Genomic DNA, 18,737 nt, shown 5'->3' on the forward strand with positions numbered 1-18,737 from the left:
TGATTTCAGCCTCACATATGTAAATATGTTTTAATTTCCTTAATTATCTATGACAGCAGACCTATTATCTATGTGCTTTAAGCAAAACAAGATATTCACACATATCAGCTGTGACTTTGGAAAACAATGATCAACATTTTTGCCTATTTTCTTACAGTATATGTTGCGGACCAAACCACTTGCAGATTGTGTTTGGTTCATACAGATTTGGGTCTGTCTAGGGCCCAACCGCTTTCTCAATTAATCAAAACAACAAGCTTCAGATGAATTGACTAAGACAATGCCCCCGGGCCGCATTTTGGACACCCCTGCAGCGGGGTAAATTGAATGAAACTGCTGCAACTACCAGCACTACGCGAAGAAAGTTTGCACCAAGAATATAGCTGTTAAACACTGTAAAGTAAAAAAAAAAAGATTTTACTCAAGGGTTGTCCAAAGTGCAGATGGGGGCCATTTTTGTTGTAAAAGTAAAATACATTCACTATTAATGAGATATAATATTTGACATTAAATTATTTATTTTTACTTATTACAGAAAAGTAATATGTTGATGTTCTGTTCGGACAGTTTAATACTGGGTTGGTTTTAATGTACAACATGTATCAAAGTGGCCCCCTCCATCCTTTAATTGTCATGTGTGCAGCCCTCATTGGAAATGGACACCCCTGATCTAAGAAGATAAAACGCACAAAGCTTAGCTAGGATGAAAAAAGGCTTTTTCCCCCTCACTGCATCACTTAGCCTCTCTTTCCGGGGTGTCCAAAGTGTGGCCCACAGCTCGTTCTTTTATTGGCCCACGGCATAATGTCAAAATAAAACTAAACATGATCCGCATGAGAAGATTATGAAAAAGTATTTGAGCCACATAGAAAAAAAAATGGCCCAAATCCCTGAAAATATGCGCCTCCAAACCAAAATGGCCGACGACCTTCTTCCTCTTACAGCTTATTTGATGATTTTCATGCATCCTCTTATAATTTGGTGTCGATGGGGTGCCATGTTGGTTTTGGGTGATTGTGTCTGCCACCCCTAAAATACGTACATTTAATATATATAGGATGCTCACAAGTAGGACTGCATTAAAAAACGGGGAAGAAAATGTGCAATCTCGCCAAAATGCGGACCTTTTTTATTTTTTTTTATCCAACAAGCTGCATCACAAATGCTTCCTTTTAACTCAAGCACTCATGACGGCCGACACACCGACCAGCGAGCCTCGCTGACCAGGGCGAGTTGGCTCCACTGCCCTAATTCTACGCACTCACGGCTGAACTTTTTATCTTTCATCGACAATTGCATGATTGATATAACACATAATTAATACATAATTAACTTTTCTTTAGAAATGTCTTTAGTTTGTGTCTTAATGAGTGAGCGAGTGTGCCGTGTTTTTGACTTGATAGGTTATTTTCAGTCTTTCGTTTCTGTCAAGAAAGTCCGCTGTGCGTCCGGGACATCCCATGACGAATGACCATTGGGAAGTTTCTTTTAAAGTAGAACAAGACAGTGAGGAGTGGAATAATACTAATAATGATGATAATTTAAAATATGTTGTGATTTATTTCAAACGTAAGCACATGGCTCTGAACATGGTGTGTGCGTGTGTGTGTACGTGTGTGCTGTGAAAAGAATCACATCTCAATTCCAGGCGAGGAAATTGTGATTCACATGTTTTGTTTCCTTGTAACCTGCAACACAAATCTGACATGTTTTGCTGCTGTTTTTTCTTTTTAATCCCACACTGGATTGGTTTGAAAATGTCAATATCGAACTGCCCCCCACAACCTTCCAAATGGGAAAAGTTTGGACAACCCTGATCATTTAGTCACAAAATCCAAACACAAGTAAATGAGGAAAAACATAGAAAACAATTGCTGAAACAGTTCGGTGGTCAATGAGTCAGGATGTAACGAAGGAGAGTAGCATGAATGCTGCCATTGAAGAAAGTCTTTACCTGCTGGGTGTGAGGACTCCAGTTTGTTGTGCTGTGAAGCCTTCTAGAAATCGCATAAGATCCTTTCATGAAAAAACACACCTCCGTGTGGTCCTTTTGTCTTATTCTTCTCTTGAAAAAACACCCAACACGTCTGTCGGCGTGTAAGGACTGACTACACTTCTAACAAAAATAACCAGGACATGTTGGATCTCTCCACTGCCTTGTCTTCTTTTCTACTCGTAACGAAATCCTTTTTTCTCTACGCGCCGATGCCGCAACCTTTACTAACCGGTGTGTGTGTGTGTGCGCGCGTGAGTGTGTGCGTCCACGCCTGCTTCCACCAGTACAGCTGCGCGTGTATGTGTGTGTGTGTGTGTGTGTGTGTGTGTGTGTGTGTGTGCGTGTTGCCTTGGTGAGTTGTGATGGTCGAGCGAGGCAAGGGGTGGAGCCACAAAGACAGAGGAGCTGAAGGAGGGCAGTGATTGGTTAGCTGCGAGGGGGGCGGGGCGCTGAATGATCGGAGTAGAATGTCTGTTTTGTGCATTCGGAGGCATCGCTCTCTTTTTCCCCTCTTTGTAAAACACACGCGCATACACGCACACACACACAGTCAGAAGATACACTGTGCGCAAATGCCCACCCGATTTTTTAACATTTCTGTCTTTTCACTCTTTTGCACAGACACCACTAGATTGGTGTGTGTGTTTGGAAGCAGCTGTGTAAACTAAAAAAAAAAAAAAGAGATAAATGAGAGAGGAATACACACAGTCAGCCAGGGGTGACCAAAGAGCAGCCCGGGGTCCTTTTGTGGCCCGTAGTTCATTTTTATAATTGCCCCCGTAGCACATTTTCTAAAAATACATTTTTTTAAATGACAGGAAAACATTTTTTTTTTCTTTTTGTTGTGTTGTTCAAATATTTTGTATATATTTATATATTGTTTACAAATAAGTCCTTGGGCACAGTAGGGATTTGAATGAGAGCCAATAGTAGTTTTTGCTTTTGTTTAGTTATTCAATAAAAGGGAATGCTTGTATTATTTTGTTGATATTATTACAGTGTTTCATAGTGCTGTATTTATACATTGTTAAATTGTTCACTAGAAGGATTGTTGGTATTTTTTTGTTTGCCGAAAATATTGTGTTTTCTTCTGATTATAATCATGATCAACAACTTAAAGGCAAAAACCACAAAATCATTCAATGATCTTGAAAAGTAATGGCGATATTGGCGTTGTATTTACCTGGTATCACATCGATATCAAAATGCTGTGTATCACACTCGTCTGTTGTAAGGGGACATAGGGAACTAATTACAAAAGTTCACTTCATTCACTACTTGTACTACAAAAAAAGGTCAGTAATGATAATACATCATGTTGGAAGTAAGTTAGAGAACGCACAAAACCTTTATTATTTTCACAAACTTGCACAAACTGCTACCCAATAATGTGCAATATTGTTTTCAACAAGAGAACGTACGCTCACACAAGGCAAAAAAAAACATTTATCATGTCAATATGTGGAGTAAAATTAGGGAATGGATTAAATAAAGACCTAAAAAAAATTTACTAATAAAAAAAACATTGAAATGTACTGTCGATAGTAATAAAACAAAGCAGACATGCAGGCTGTTTTTCAATTTTTGTATTAATGTATACAGAACTTCTTAGCATATTGGATAAATTTTTGCCTAGTTTCTAGGCAAAACGCCCCATTCATGCATTATTTAACTTTTCAGTATGCAAAAAGTTTGCATACCCCTGGTATAGGTCTCCTGCAGACATGTAAGCATGTACAATGAATTCAGTGGTGGAGTGGTGGTGTGTAGCTATTTTACAGGGTGTCCCTAAAGTCTGGACATATAATATACACACATTATAGATTTTTTTTTTTAAATTGTATAATAATGATGCAATTAATGTTAAAAAGTTAATGACGTATTATATTAATCAATAAATAAATCAATGCTACATTACTGTAATGCATTGTTTCCAAATATAATTCATATTAAATATTAAAAATAAATAAATAAAAATACAATAAAGTCATCCCTCGCAATATCGTGTTTTTTTTTCAGAAAATTAATTAATTGCTAAATGATCATTGTTTTGTGGTAGGCTACGGTCACTATGAATTAATTAATTAGTCAGAACATATTGAAATATAAGTGACGTATAGTAGTCCGGTCAATAGGCAGGAGTAATGACACAAAACATTGAGACATTACCTTACATAACATTACCTTAACATTGTATGAAGTCAGCCATGGCATGTCCGACACGATAAAGTGAAAAAAAGTTATCCTCCCATTCCATGTGGAAGGGGCAAATTAGTTTAGAAAAGCCTGCTAGCTAGAGTTGTGTAGTATGTTCCATTCCATTCCATTCCATTTTCCTCCGCTCATCTGGGTCCGGGTCGCGGGGGCAGCAGTCTCAGTAGGGAAGCTCAGACTTCCCGGTCCCCGACCACCTCCTCCAGCTCCACCGGGAGGACACCAAGGCGTTCCCAGGCCAGCTGTGAGACATAATCCCTCCAGCGTGTCCTAGGTCTTCCCCGGGGCCTTCTCCCGGCTGGGCATACCCGAAACACCTCACCAGGGAGGCGTCCGGGAGGCATCCGGACTAGATGCCCGAGCCACCTCAGCTGGCTCCTCTCGATGTGAAGGAGCAGCGGCTCTACTCTGAGCTCCTCCCGGATAACCGAGCTCCTCACCCTGGTGTAGTATGTTGTAAACACTAAATAATAGAAGTATAAAGGTGAATATAGGCGTGCTTTTTCATGTCTACAGGGCTCTTATAATGTTAAAAACCATATTTAGAAAGTCACAAACAGGTTTCCTATGAAAATATGCAATTTATTACATTTAATCCTATATTATGGAAATTAATACGGCCTATTATTAGTTAATAAAAATGCATATTTAAGCCAATTGTACTTATTCTTAGCCTAAATTAATCATTTTCAAGCATAAAAATGGCTAAATGAACAAACTAAAGAAACTAAAATACAAGGCAGAAAAAGCATTCGAATTGTGAATATAGTACTGTATTGTACATTGGCCAATAGATGTCGGTGGTCAGTGAGACAGAAACTAGACTGTCACTAAGGTTCCCCTGGGAACAAATTGACTGTGACACTCCTCGAGCAGGAGTTTTATTTCAGTCTTACATGGCTTATTAACCCTTATTCTGTCTACAATATTGGGCAGTATGAGTGTAAAGCCATGTCAAGCCTCCATTACAATTGTAATGGTATACAGTTGTAATTGTAATGTAACGGTGGAAGTACACTGTCCAGAAAAAAACAAGGACCTGCTAACATGTGAGGCTATGTTATCTTATTTATGTCTAACATGTATTATTTTCTCCGATTATATAACCAGAGAAATCCTCACCTCCTTCTACCGTACATTATATTAACCAACTGCATCTCTGTGTGGTCAGGAGCTTGCAATGTCTCGGACTGGAAATCCCTGCATAAAGTGGTGAAGACAGCGGAATCATCAGGACTTCACTTACTCCCATCCAGGAGATTGCAAAAGAAACGCTGCTTGACGAGGGCTCACAACATACACACACTTGCAACCCCCATTATGGACTGTTCTCCTTGCTTGCCTCTGGAAACGCAGAACCCATCCATTCATTTCTATGCCGCTTATCCTCATTAGAGTCGCAGGGGTACGCTGGAGCCTGTCCCAGCTGACTTCGGGCGAGAGGCGGGGTACACCCTGGACTGGTCGCCAGCCAATCGCAGGGCACCAAAACGCAGAACCACGAAGTTCAAAAACAGGTACTTTCTGAAAGCCATAAGACTGTTTAACTCATAATAAACTCTAGACCTTTCGTGGGGGTTATGTTCCCGGATGACCAGCAAATGGCAAAAACCACAAGCAACTAATATACACATAAAAGTGTATATTTTTGACACAGGGCTTGATCCCCCCAGTCACCTGTTAACTTGACATTGAGGTTCTCCTCCGATTTTGGATCAACATTTCCCCCCCCCAAAAAGATTCCAAAAGTTTGGCGGGCAGAATGACAAATGTGCGGGGATCCACTGTATATCCCCACACATTCATACAGTGGTGTGAAAAAGTGTTTACCCCCTTCCTGATGTCTTATTTTTTTGCATGTTTGTCACACTTAAATGTTTCAGATCATCAAACAAATTTAAATATTAGTCAATGACAACACAACCGAACAGAAAAGCACAGAGTATTTTACCAAATGTCTTGAGGATCATCAAGATGTTTTTTAGACAAAATTTAGACAAGCCTTAATGTTCTCTTTGTCCAGTGTTTTTTGTCTTGGAACTCTGCCATGCAGGTCATTTTTGCCCAGTGTCTTTGTTATGGTGGAGTCATGAACACTGACCTTAACTGAGGCAAGTGAGGCCTGCAGTTCTTTGGATGTTGTTGTGGGGTCTTTTGTGACCTCTTGGATGAGTCGTTGCTGAGCTCTTGGGGTAATTTTGGTTGGCCGGCCACTCCTGGGAAGGTTCACCACTGTTCCATGTTTTCACCATTTGTGGTTAATGGCTCTCACTGTGGTTCTCTGGAGGCCCAAAGCTTTACAAATGGCTCTAAATGGCTCTATAAGCTTTTCCAGACTGATAGATCTCAATTTATCTCAGTTATGTTTTAACCGGGGGGCAATCACTTTTCCACACAGGGCCATGTAGATTTGGATTTTTTTTCCCTCCCTTAATGATAAAAAGTTTCATTTAAAAACTGCATTTTGTGTTCAGTTGTGTTGTCGTTGGCTAATATTTAAATTTGCTCGATGATCTGAAACATATCTCTGTGTGGAGTTTGCATGTTCCCCCCGTGCGTGTGTGGGTTTTCTCTAGGTACTCCGGTTTCCTCCCACATTCCAAAAACATACATGTTAGGTTAATCGGAGACTCTGAATTGTCCATAGGTAGTGTGAATGGTTGTTTGTCTATATGTGCCCTGCGATTGGCTGGCAACCAGTCCAGGGTGTACCCCGCATGTCGCCCAAAATCAGCTGGGATGGGCTCCAGCATACCCCCATCTGAAACATTTAAGTGTGACAAAAATGCAAAACAATAAGAAATCAGGAAGGGGGTTAACACTTTCTCGCACACACTGTAAAAAGCCAACTGTATAACTGTAGTCGTGCTGTATCAAGTTATTATTCACAAAATAGCACTCAATTTTCTTCTCGTTATGAGTCAATTCATACAACTCAACATTGCATCTTGACCACCGAGATGCACTTACAAAGATGCACCCTCTTCAGCAGCAACTGCTTCTTTTGCACCAAAGAGTTAGGCTTACAAAGGGGAACACAAAGCATTCTACTATGTCTTCATGAACAAAACCATCCAAATCAAAACACAAAGAGAGGTTTAACACGCTTAAGGTGGCAGAGTGAAGTGTGCTAAATTTGTACGACATAGCTCCGACTTCAATGGGTCTAGTGCCCTACTGCGACCATGCAGCATTATCGTTTAACAATGGGCAGATATGCTCGATTCTATTTGTGGAAGTAAAACTCATCCACCTCTTTCTAATGTCCTTCATTCCTGATGATACTTCAAGACAAATGATTGTGTGTTCAAAGAAGTCATTCAGTTATGGCAAACCTTGTACAATGGAACATCTGGAATGAAAGCAGCTCATACGATTCCTTATTCCAACAGAACCATCCATCCATCCATCCATTTTCTATGCCGCTTCTCCTCATGAAGGTCGCATTCCTCTAAAATTGCAGAAAGCGTAAGCGTCATTTGTGAAACCACACAAATCTTCATGTGCCTTGCAAAACGTCAGTTTGTTTGGCTTTTCAGGACTTTTTTGTATGACTTCTAACAAAGGTTCAGTCTCAAGAAGGGGTGTTAAGACAAGATGATGATTGATTTTATGGGTACAAACATTGACGGCACTAATTAAAACTACCGAGGAAATGACCAACCCGAAAGGCCACAAACATCAGCTGGTGTATTTATGGACCTAAGAAAAGCATTGGATACAATTGGGTATATCATAATATGATATCTGAATTTGTGAAGCTAAGAGAATACATATTTTTTTATACATATTGTCAATGCGGAATATGCAGGCACAGCATATTAGGTGGTGTAGCATGATGGCACGACCACACAGATGCTCCCTTTCAACTCACACTGGAAGTTGCAGTCTTCAAACTGCTTACGAGTCTTTAAATGGTGAAAATCCGTAAAGTGAAATCAGATTAAGATCAATAATATTCGCAATGATTTTGTCACTTTGTCATCAAGGCAGCCGCTTTCAGCGAGAAAGTAAACAGGCAGTGAAACATGACACCACCTTCCAATTGATGGAATAAAGCTTGTCATCAATCAACCAAGGAATGGACAGCCATTTGGTTGCAGACGGATGGGGGGCTTGGGGGCAAAGGTGTGCCAACAGTGACATCAAGTGGCCAGCTGACACCAAGGCGCACATCATGGCTATGAAAAGCCAATACAGACTAAATGCATGATCAGTGATGTTAGAAGTTATATTCAGCTTTCTTGAGGTTGACAAAATTGTTTTTAATGGTACACGTTATTTGTTGTGTCTATAGTTAGTAAATACTAACTGCCTGAGGCCATGTCTGGCTTTGAAGGTAAATAATTATTTTGTGCAATCTCTGTGGGTCTCAGAAAACCTCAGTTTGTTGTGCTTTTTCCATGGCTTTTCCCATATTTTTTGTGACTCTTAATCGAAAAGACAGGATGTTAAGAGAACACACACTAAAAGTGAAGCAAATGACTCATCTTCAAAGCATTAGTACCCATCATTTTCTTTACTGTTTTCGTTTTTACATTTTACTATTGACAGTGGTAAATATTTTACACTTGTCTGAAGTGTTCCTTGAGAAGAAAAAAAAAGGTTGCGTTGGTCATAATGGTTTAAGTGGACAATTTGGCCATGGAAAAGTCTTACTTTCTTTATTACATACTTTATTCAACCGCCAAGGTACCACTGTATTATGATAAAGCTGTACATCATGATCACATGCACATGCAAGCTAATGATATAGGCATCATCTCCCACATAGGTTAATAGAGTATTGATTTTTCCATATAATCCACTGGCAAGGAGCTAACATAAATTTTCCTGAATGGTTCTTTGTTCAAGCCATCCATGCATTACATTCACAGGATCCAGCAACCAGCCATTATGTCATTGGTCAACCCTGTAGTGATGACAATTTTGGCTCTTTCAGTTACCAATTTTCCCAGACTGTTTTGTTGCTTAAAATGTTTTATTACTAAAATACATGTAGGATGAATCACTCATGTAAAAATGTAATTAGATCAAATGTTTATTGTATTGTATTGTATTGTATGTATTGTATGTACTTTATTTATCCCACAGCGGGGAAATTTACTTGGCAGCAGCAAGACAAATAAAGAGAACAGTGTAAAGAAAGCATAGTGTCTACAACATGGTTCAGGTGGTGCAGGTGTTGTAGAGCCTGACAGCGGTCGGTATGAAGGACCTGCGGAACCTCTCCTTCTTACACCGTGGGTGTAACAGTCTGGTGCTGAAGGAGCTGCTCAGGGAAACAACAGTGTCATGTAGCGGGTGAGAGGTGTTGTTCATGATGGATGTCAGCTTAGCCAACATCCTTCTCTCCCCCACTTCCTCCACGGAGTCCAGAGGACCGTCCAGGACAGAGCTAGCTCGCCTGATCAGTCTATTTATCCTGCTCCTGTCCCTGTCCGTGCTGCCCCCTCTCCAGCAGCCCACAGCATAGAAGATGGCTGAGGCCACCACAGAGTCATAAAAGGTCCGTAAAAGAGTCCTGCACACACCAAAGGACCTCAGTCTCCTCAGCAGGTGGAGGCGACTCTGGCCCTTCTTGTAGAGGGCGTGGGTGTTGACGGACCAGTCCAGCTTGTTGTTAAGGTGAACACCCAGGAATTTGTAGCTGTCTACCAACTCTATGTCCGCTCCCTGGATGTTCATCGGTGTAAAGTGAGATGTTTTCCTCTGGAAGTTAATGATTATCTCCTTTGTCTTGCTGGTGTTGAGCTGCAGCTGGTTAAGCTCACTCCAGCTGACAAAGTCCCTGATGACCGTCCTGTATTCCAGATCATTCCCCTCTGAAACACAACCAACAATGGCTGTGTCGTCGGAGAACTTCTGGATGTGACACTGTGTGGAGTTGTGTGTGAAGTCCGAGGTGTAGAGGGTGAAGAGGAAAGGGGAGAGCACCGTACCCTGAGGGGCACCTGTGCTGCAGAGTACCATGTCAGACACACAGTGATGGAGCCTCACATACTGTGGTCTGTTGGTGAGGTAGTCTATAACCCATGCAGTCAGGTGTTGGTCTACTCCCACACTCTCCATCTTCACTCTGAGTAGTGCTGGCTGGATGGTGTTGAAGGCACTGGAGAAGTCAAAAAACATGACCCTCACAGCGCTCCCGCTGTCCTCCAGGTGTAGCAGTGATCGAGTGCCCACCAGGGGTCGCAGGTGCTGCAGGATAATCCTCTCCATGGTCTTCATCAGGTGAGAGGTCAAGGCAACAGGCCTGAAGTGGTTAGGCTCCTTGGGACGCGGTGTCTTTGGGATCGGGACCACACAGGAGGTCTTCCACAGGGCCGGGACTTTCTCCAGGCTCAGGCTGAGGTTGAACAAGTGCCTGAGAACTCCACAGAGCTGGTCAGCACAGTCCTTGAGGATTCTAGGGCTGATGCTGTCCGGTCCCGGGGCCTTCCTTGCCTTGATCTTCCTCAGCTGACTTCTCACCTGATCATCAGTTATGGAGAGGGGAGTAGAGGATGGCTGGGATGGGGATGTGGGGGTGAAGAGTGGTGAGTTGGTAGGGGAGGGAGGGAGGGCAGACTCAAATCTGTTAAAAAACAGATTGAGTTCATCTGCCCAGATCTTGTCCCCACTGGCTTATTATTTATATGGCTTTAATTACATGCTCTACATGGAACGATTTGCAAAAAAAAAATAATGATAAAATACAACAACAAAGACCCATCTAGACAAAAAGGTCCAATTTGATTGTGTTCAGTATTTAAAGTGAAAAACCCACAATGTTATGTCTGTGCATGGTTTGTATGGTTAACGCAGTAACACTTGAACAGCTACACTTGACGGCCAAACCTTAAAGGAACAGTAACCCATAACGAGAACCCACACACCCCTGCTATGAACGTCAAATGTTCTCTCTCCATAGGAATGAAAAACAATAACCCCGGCCATTCATTTGCCCATGCCATAACATAGGACCTCTTCCCTTGCTGACTGAGGCTCTGGCCAGTCACCCCCAACCGGTGGCGTGTTGCCCCTCTCGTGACAACTTCCAGGTCCAGCCGTCCACTCAAGAACTTCCACTGGAGCTGGAACCTGCTGTAGCAGGTGACTAGTGACGAGCGACTTGAGTGAATCGTGTTCCCAACTGACTTCAGTGAGTAACCCCTGAGAACACGAGTCGGTAAAAGGAATCAAGTTTCCCATCACAATGGACCAGTACTGTTTACTTTTTACATGTTTCCCTAAGGCAGTATTACCAGAAAGCACTGTTAACTTTCACTGTTAAGCAGATAACACACAACTTCATTTATCAATGAAACCCAATGAAACTACTCAGCTATTCAAACTGCTGGCATGTCTTTAAGACATCAAGGATTTGATGACTTGTCGTATCTTACTAATAATATCAGGTAAAACTGAAATTGTAGTCCTTGGCTCCTGGCATCACCCAACTGTTTTTGTCACGTGACAGTGTTGGAGCTGTGTGTAGATTACAATCCCATCTCAAGTCAGGCCACAGTGCCACAAACTGGCATACAGCTACACAATCTTTCTCACAGCACCCCTTTAGCAATGATGAGGAATGTTCTGTACGTCTTCTGTTGGAGACTGAAAATGAAGAATTCATTTAAAACAAATCAAAAGAATACATTGTGGAAGTAAATTAAATCAAATAAAGCAGTTTGCAGCTTCACATCCAGTAAGTGTAATAGTATGTGTAGATTGGGGAAATAATATGAACAGTCCATATTTTTATGATACGTTTACTGTAACAGAGAGAGAATCAATGTAAACAAAAAAAACCCCAGAAAATACATAAAGGTTATAAATAGGGGTGCACGATAATCATATATACGAGATATGAGGGAATTATGATGTACAGATACAGTACATCTGCTAACATGAAAAATAGCTCAGATAACCAATAATTTTAAAAAAACACTCCAATGAGGAGAAATGACCCGTACTATGTAGGTGAGCAAATCAAGTGCTCCTGTTTTCTCCTGCCTGTGATGTTAACGGCCTGTCGTAACTTCCCCTGCGCTCACTTGTCAACAAACATTCGCTTTCCGAGGAAGACATTTCATGTGCTAGCTGTACCAAATGCTCCGCGGTGAGGCTGAAAAAAAAAAACGTCGCGCACACAAAAAACCTTGTCAGTCACCTGAAACGCCAGCACTGCGGCATTTGAAGGACCTCCATGGCGTCACACCGGCTGCTCAGACCATGTACCTGAATACAGTGCATCTTGCTGGGCCGACCCAGTAACGCCAGGTGGCTCCTCCCGCTCTACACTCTGGTTCTCCTGACCTCCGTATTGGCACACAGCTGCTGGGAGCATGTGTTTGAATATTGTGCACCTTGCTGGGCCACAGCAGGTGCTCCCTCCGCTCTATACTCTGCTTCTTCTGATAGTGACGTGGTAGTAGTAATGTCATGATATTTCATTAGGACAAATCAACAGGTACAGCTGGTCAAATCCGAATTGTTCAAGTCCTTCTTACCTCCAGATGTGCACAAACTACAGTTAAATCTCAATTTAAAAAGTAGATATAAAAAATGATCGGTTATCAGTACCAACTGGTCATATCGAAACTGAAAAAAAATCTCTAGTTTTCCATAAAAGTTTTAATATGTATTGTATGTGAAATAAGTATTTGATCACAATACAAAATCTGATTTAGTACTTGGAGGAGAAACCTTTGTTGGCAAGCAACAGGTCAGATGTTTCTTATAGTTGGTCACCAGGGTTGCACACATCTCAGAAGGGATTTTGGTCCGAGAAACAATCCCAAAGCAGTATGTTTCCACCTCCATGTTTGACAGTAGGGATGGTGTTGTTTGTCATATCCACTATTTCTCCGACTCCAATCACGTCCAGACCACTTGATGGCAACTCAATGTTGGTCTCATGTGGCCACGTCACATCCTCCCAAGCCTTGTCTGAGTCATTACGGTGCTGGAAAAGAAACGTCATGTGTACATGACGTACATGTGTCTTCCTGAGATGGGGGACCTTGCGGGCACTGCAGGATCCCCATCCATTACAGCAAAGTGTGTTACTAATGCTTTTCTTGGTGACTGTGCTCCCAACTCTCTTGACATCACTAACCAGCTCTTCCCTTGTAATTCTGGGTTGGTCCCTCACCTTTCTCACAATCATCCTCCCACTATCAGGTGAAATCTTGCATGCAGGTCCAGAGCGAGGGCGATTGACTGTTGTCTTGCATCTCTTCTACAGTTATTATCAATTGTTGCACCAATAGTGGTCTTTTTCTGACCAAGCTTCTTGTTGATGGCCTTGTAGGCCATTCCAGTCTTTTCCAGTTCTACAATCTCGACCCTGAAGTCCTTCTACACCTCTTTGGCCTTGCCCATGGTGGTGGAGAGGTTTGAATAGAAGAGACTGTTTCTGTGACAGGTGTCTTTTATCCATATCATGATTTAAGATTATCTCTTCTTTCTTCAAGGGACAGAACTAATTTGTGTGCTTCATGGACACACAACGACAATACCTGCTTGTGGGTCATTCTGTCTCTCTCTGTTCGTATCTTTGGAAGTGGGTAAACTTACAGAGTCAGCAGGGGATGAAATACAAACTCACCCCAGTGTATATTGTGGCATGTCCCTGTTTTTACGTTTCAAATGATAGAATGTCAGAACTGGACACAAAGTATTTCTAGGTGAAGTGTTTTTTGTTTCCACACTACTGCAGATTTAGTTGAAAATGACATAGCTCTGGATTTACTGAGTACAGTACATGATCTACTCACTGTTTGCTGGAGAGAGGAAGAGTACACTTGAAAGAGTGGTTTGGACCCACTGGACAGCCTCTGTCTTCTTTTCTTTATCTCCATCTCAGTCCTTCCAACTGTGATACTTTTCTTCCACCAATGAATTTGCAGGTATCGCCCCCCCACCAACTCACAATATAGACCTTCACAGCATGGATGCGTGATCAATGGGGAAAGGGGAGCTGTGTACAACTCTGTTTCATGTTGAGCTATTCCCGCCAGTTAAACATCCCATATTTGACCCCCACCCTCCCCAAGTGTGTGTGTGTGTGTGTGTGTGAGAGAGAGAGAGAGAGAGAGAGAGAGAAAGAGAGTTGGATCCCTAAGCTCTTTAATTTCCGTGTATAGGACCCCTACTAGGTAAGTTCACAACCTTAGAGAGAGCAAAGGAGAGATGGAAATGAAGGAAGAGAAAAAAAGAGAGAAGATAACAAAAAAGAGAAAGAGAGTTAAAAAAAAAGAAAGATGTGATGTGATGTGATGCTGGCTTAAACAAGCCAACTGGTGAATCGACGATGGAGAAAAGCAATGAGGCGAGAATCCACATGCTTAATCCCTCATTCAGCACGTGAGGATTTGAGTTGATGGTGAGATAATTTTCGCACTGATGAGCACACTGGTGTGTGTGTGCGTGTGTGTGCGTGCGTGCGCTATCCACTGTGAATTTGGACGTTACACACCTCCTGGTTAGACTACAAAATAACAGTAATCATCTTGACCACTGTTCCCTGTAGCTCTCTATGTTAAAAAAAGCCAAAAAGTGTGTGTGTGTGTGTGTGTGTGTGTGTACGTGTACCCTATCAACCTTTGTACAGTCCACTCTAATAACAGTGATTTAAAACATACGGGGGTGGACTAAACCATTTAAGATAAATGATGGTAACCTGCCACTTTGCCCACCTGGGATTTAACTGCATCATTACATCACACAAATACACACTACAGCTTCTAACTTAAAGAGGTTACTGCTACTACTACCACGACTACTACTACTACAGTGACTATCTATCTATCCATCCATCCATCCATCCATCCATCCATCTATCCTTGCAAGAGAAAAAACACTGACCAATTTAAAAAAAGGCAAATGTCAAAGTACTGACATGTTGCCTAACGCCACTGTATGTCCACATGAACACAGACATTTTTCTATGCATTTTGTGCTTTTATCCACACACTAGCATAGGTTTTCGTCCTTTAAACTGAGCTTTTGGAAAACTCCGGAAAGGGTGAAGATGTTCAAAAATGTGCTGCTTCCGCGTTTGCCTGTGGACAAGTAAAGCCGGGCTTTTTGTTAAGAAATGCGTGCCATTATCCCATGTATTTAAACCTTGTTTTACACTAACAACCTAACATGACTTATTAAGCTATTGATTTTCGGGTGCTTATGTCATTTCATGCAGTGATAGACATACAACACGCACAGGCGATTAAAAAATGCAAATGAAATTGATTGATTTCTAGTTATTCGTCTGGGGATGAGAGCTGTGCAATTCTCCATTAAAACGCTGGGGGCAGTGTTTTCCTGTCAGTGAGCAACCACAACTCTCTTTTCCCTTTGACTAGCATCGTCACGTATAAAAGGTATCAAATTGGCCCCTACATCCTTCAGTTTTTCTGTATGCAGCTCTCAGTGGAAAATGTATGATATATTAAAGTGTATTATATATGATTTCATATTTTGTATTTACGTTTTGCAAAATCAAGGTAGGTTCTGAATCGTGATTATGGGGTACTGTTACACACCTACCAGATATACATTCCACTCACACAGGGGCAAATCCCACATCAAGTTACAACGTAGAAGAAGGCTGAACAAGAATAAGAGGATTACAAAAAGCTTGAGTGTGCAATATGAAAGAAATAATACCTGAAGGGTGCTAGATGGGCAGAGCGAGGGACACAATAGTATACTCTTTTTAGGAATTGTTTAACCTTATTGTCACACAATTGTTGATTTTTTTCCTCCTTTCTTGTTTTTTAAAGCTGTCTCTCTCTGGTCCTTTTAGATGATGTGATTAGTTAAAAGCCGATATTCGCTCATCACACTGATGGCGATGGAAGTAGATCAGCCTATCCTTGCATGCCCTTGAACGGGTGTGCATGTGAATGTGTGAGTGCACGTGTGTCTCACAGTAGAGGTGCCATTCAAAATCCACCTACTCGCCTTCTGGTGTTCAAACCAATAACCTGTCGTCCTTCACGCTTCAACAGACATGTTTTGTACAGTCATCTTTGTGATGACATTTAGGTTGCATTTACACTCGGTTTGGGTAATCTGGTCCAAACCAAAAATTTAAAGAAAGACATTTGGTGCGCTTAGCGTTCACACCAGCATGTTAGTCATCAGACCAAAGGCTGTGCAGTAAAAACATATGCATAAAGTCATTAAATGATTGGACAGCTTTCATGACTAATTATGTGACCTCAGTCAAGCATTACAAAACAAACTGCCAACTGCCGAATTGAATATGTTGGTTATTTTTGGTGCAAAACATTGAATTGCTCCACACAAAAGCAAATTTATATATTCATCACTTGTTTATGCTTTTGTTTGTTCGGGGCATTGCAGAATCTCAATCCATTACAGCAAAGTGTGCTGCTCTCTGCTCCCAATTCCCTGGGGATCATCATGATCCAACATTCGCCACCCCATAAATGTGCAGATTTTTGGTCAAAAATATATTTTTTTCATTTTTCTCTGAAAATAAGCATTTTTTTTCCCACAAAAAACCCATCTCATTTGCCATTCATTTTGTATTACGTGATAATACAAGTAAAATGTGCAGCATACATGTACCGCTGGTAGGCAGCCCACAATTTCACCATGTTTATGTCTTTATGTTTCATTGATAATGTTTTTTTGTCAAGCGTTGAGATTTGGTACTTTATTCGGTGGTCCTTCAACGGACAATAATTGTGTGCTGTGAGATGCAAAAGTTTGTTTGGCTACGGAAGCACGAGCTTCAACAATCAATACGGCCTCAAACCTTACAGCGAGGTAAACACAAGTACTATAAATATATTATCGGCATATATTATTAGCTAAGCAGTGTGGGGTAAGCAGTGTGGATTATGGGGCGTCTTCTCTAGCCGGCTAGCCTCCAGAATGTCTAACTTCAAAATTAGATCTTTTTATGGGTGGTTCAATTACTTGTGGATTTTTGTGTTTTTCATGGACAGATACCGGGGCTGTGGGGGTCAGAATGCTTGCTGGTTGGCAGGGGATCAGAGACTACATGTCACTCAATCAAATACTAATGAATGTAGAACTTTTATTTAGTGTTACTTCCCTGGATTAGTTTTGTTTTGCATTCTGTCTGTCTATTAGAATAAACAGCCCATAAAAATTGTACATATATTTATATATATTTATATATAGTATGTAGGGAAATGCAGATTCCTCATTTCAATTGCCTTGTGTGTCCAAACTTAATTTCCAAAACATCTTAAATTCTTATACTTTGTTGTAAAAGTCTGATCGCCTCCTGGTGAGTTTGGATGCATAATCCTCCATCTTGGCAGTCAAATACATTAATTCACTCCCGCAGAGGATATAAATATCTTGCATTTGACTTGCTGCTCTCCAGCTGGTGCTGTAGTTGGGCTGTCAAAAAACAAAAGCAGGTTTTTCTTCTCTATGAAAGGACGGCAGTGACAACCACATTCCAGCTCATGCACGCACTCGACCCTTCACCCCTCAGGATGAGGCGAGTACTGCACTGCCTCCGCGTATGACATTTCTCTGTATTTTATTGTCCAATTAGCAAGAGTAATGGTGTCACATGTACATTAAATACATTACACAGGCTGTAGAACAAATGTGTCAAACTCAGGCCCGTCAAACTCCAGTACTATTTCTTTTAAGTATTGGCGTTTGATGGAGAGACAGTATTAGAGAGACAGCTGTAGTTTTAAAAGATGAGGGAACGCTTCCAGTGGTCAGTGAGGAGTAGATGATGGCAGAGATGAGAGGGAGCAGAGAGGGGAGGCAGGATTTGACCAGAGCTGTGGGGAGGGGATCAAGCTGGAGCTGGCATGTGGCGGGTTTAGATCTAAAGATGAGGTCTGAGATGTCAGAGGGATCCAGGAGCTGGACGTTGGAGAACGGCAGTAGGGGATGGGATGAGGAGGGGGCGGGATTTAAGATGTGAGTTTTATACAATTGTTTGTGGATGGTCTGGCCAGTTTTCCTACAGAGGCAATCGAGTTGGCAACCTTTGGCTTTGAGATTCTGGAGTTCCGGAGAAAACCACGGGGCAGTTGGTGTGAAAGAAACATGGCGAGTTTTCACAGGAGCAAGGTGATCGAGGATGTTCTTGATATGATTCTTATTGCGAGCAAGCATTTCTTCCGGGGTGGATAAACAGCCCAGGATTTAAATATTGTCGTTACAAGAGGAGAGAGAATCCAAGTCAATGTCCTTGATGTTCCGGAATGAAATGAGATGTGGAGATTTGGTTATGGAGAGATGGAGAGTGCCATTGCATGAGAGAAAGAAATGGTCAGATATGTGAATATCAACAACTGTGCAGTTAGAAAAGGTGAGACCAGAGCAGAAAATTTGATCCAGAGTATGACCTTTTACATGAGTGGCAAAATCTGAAAACTAATTAAAACCAAAACTGTCAAGGCATGATGAAATATCCCTTGTGAGAGGAAGATTACTGTTATTCATGTATACGTTGAAGCACCCAGAGTCACCGAGTTGTGAAAAGTCGTCCAGAAGTTGTCATGTTTCA

General features: G+C 41.6%; 1 protein-coding gene across 7 annotated transcripts in view; it reads right to left on the minus strand.

The window, feature by feature from the left end:
• The window catches only part of tenm3 (teneurin transmembrane protein 3), a 247,966-nt gene that overhangs the window by 165,869 nt on the left and 63,360 nt on the right, over positions 1–18,737 (minus strand). For 2 of the 7 annotated variants that reach the window (XM_054779776.1, XM_054779775.1), the window contains exon 1: positions 1,955–2,371. The exons of the other annotated variants lie outside the window; for them this stretch is intronic. The gene's annotated coding sequence lies outside the window, so the exon portion shown is untranslated. Of the gene's footprint in view, positions 1–1,954; positions 2,372–18,737 lie in introns of those variants that run through there. 7 annotated transcript variants of the gene reach the window in all.

The sequence above is a fragment of the Dunckerocampus dactyliophorus genome, chromosome 6 (assembly GCF_027744805.1).
Source record: "Dunckerocampus dactyliophorus isolate RoL2022-P2 chromosome 6, RoL_Ddac_1.1, whole genome shotgun sequence".
In the NCBI taxonomy this organism is placed as follows: Eukaryota; Metazoa; Chordata; class Actinopteri; order Syngnathiformes; family Syngnathidae; genus Dunckerocampus; species Dunckerocampus dactyliophorus.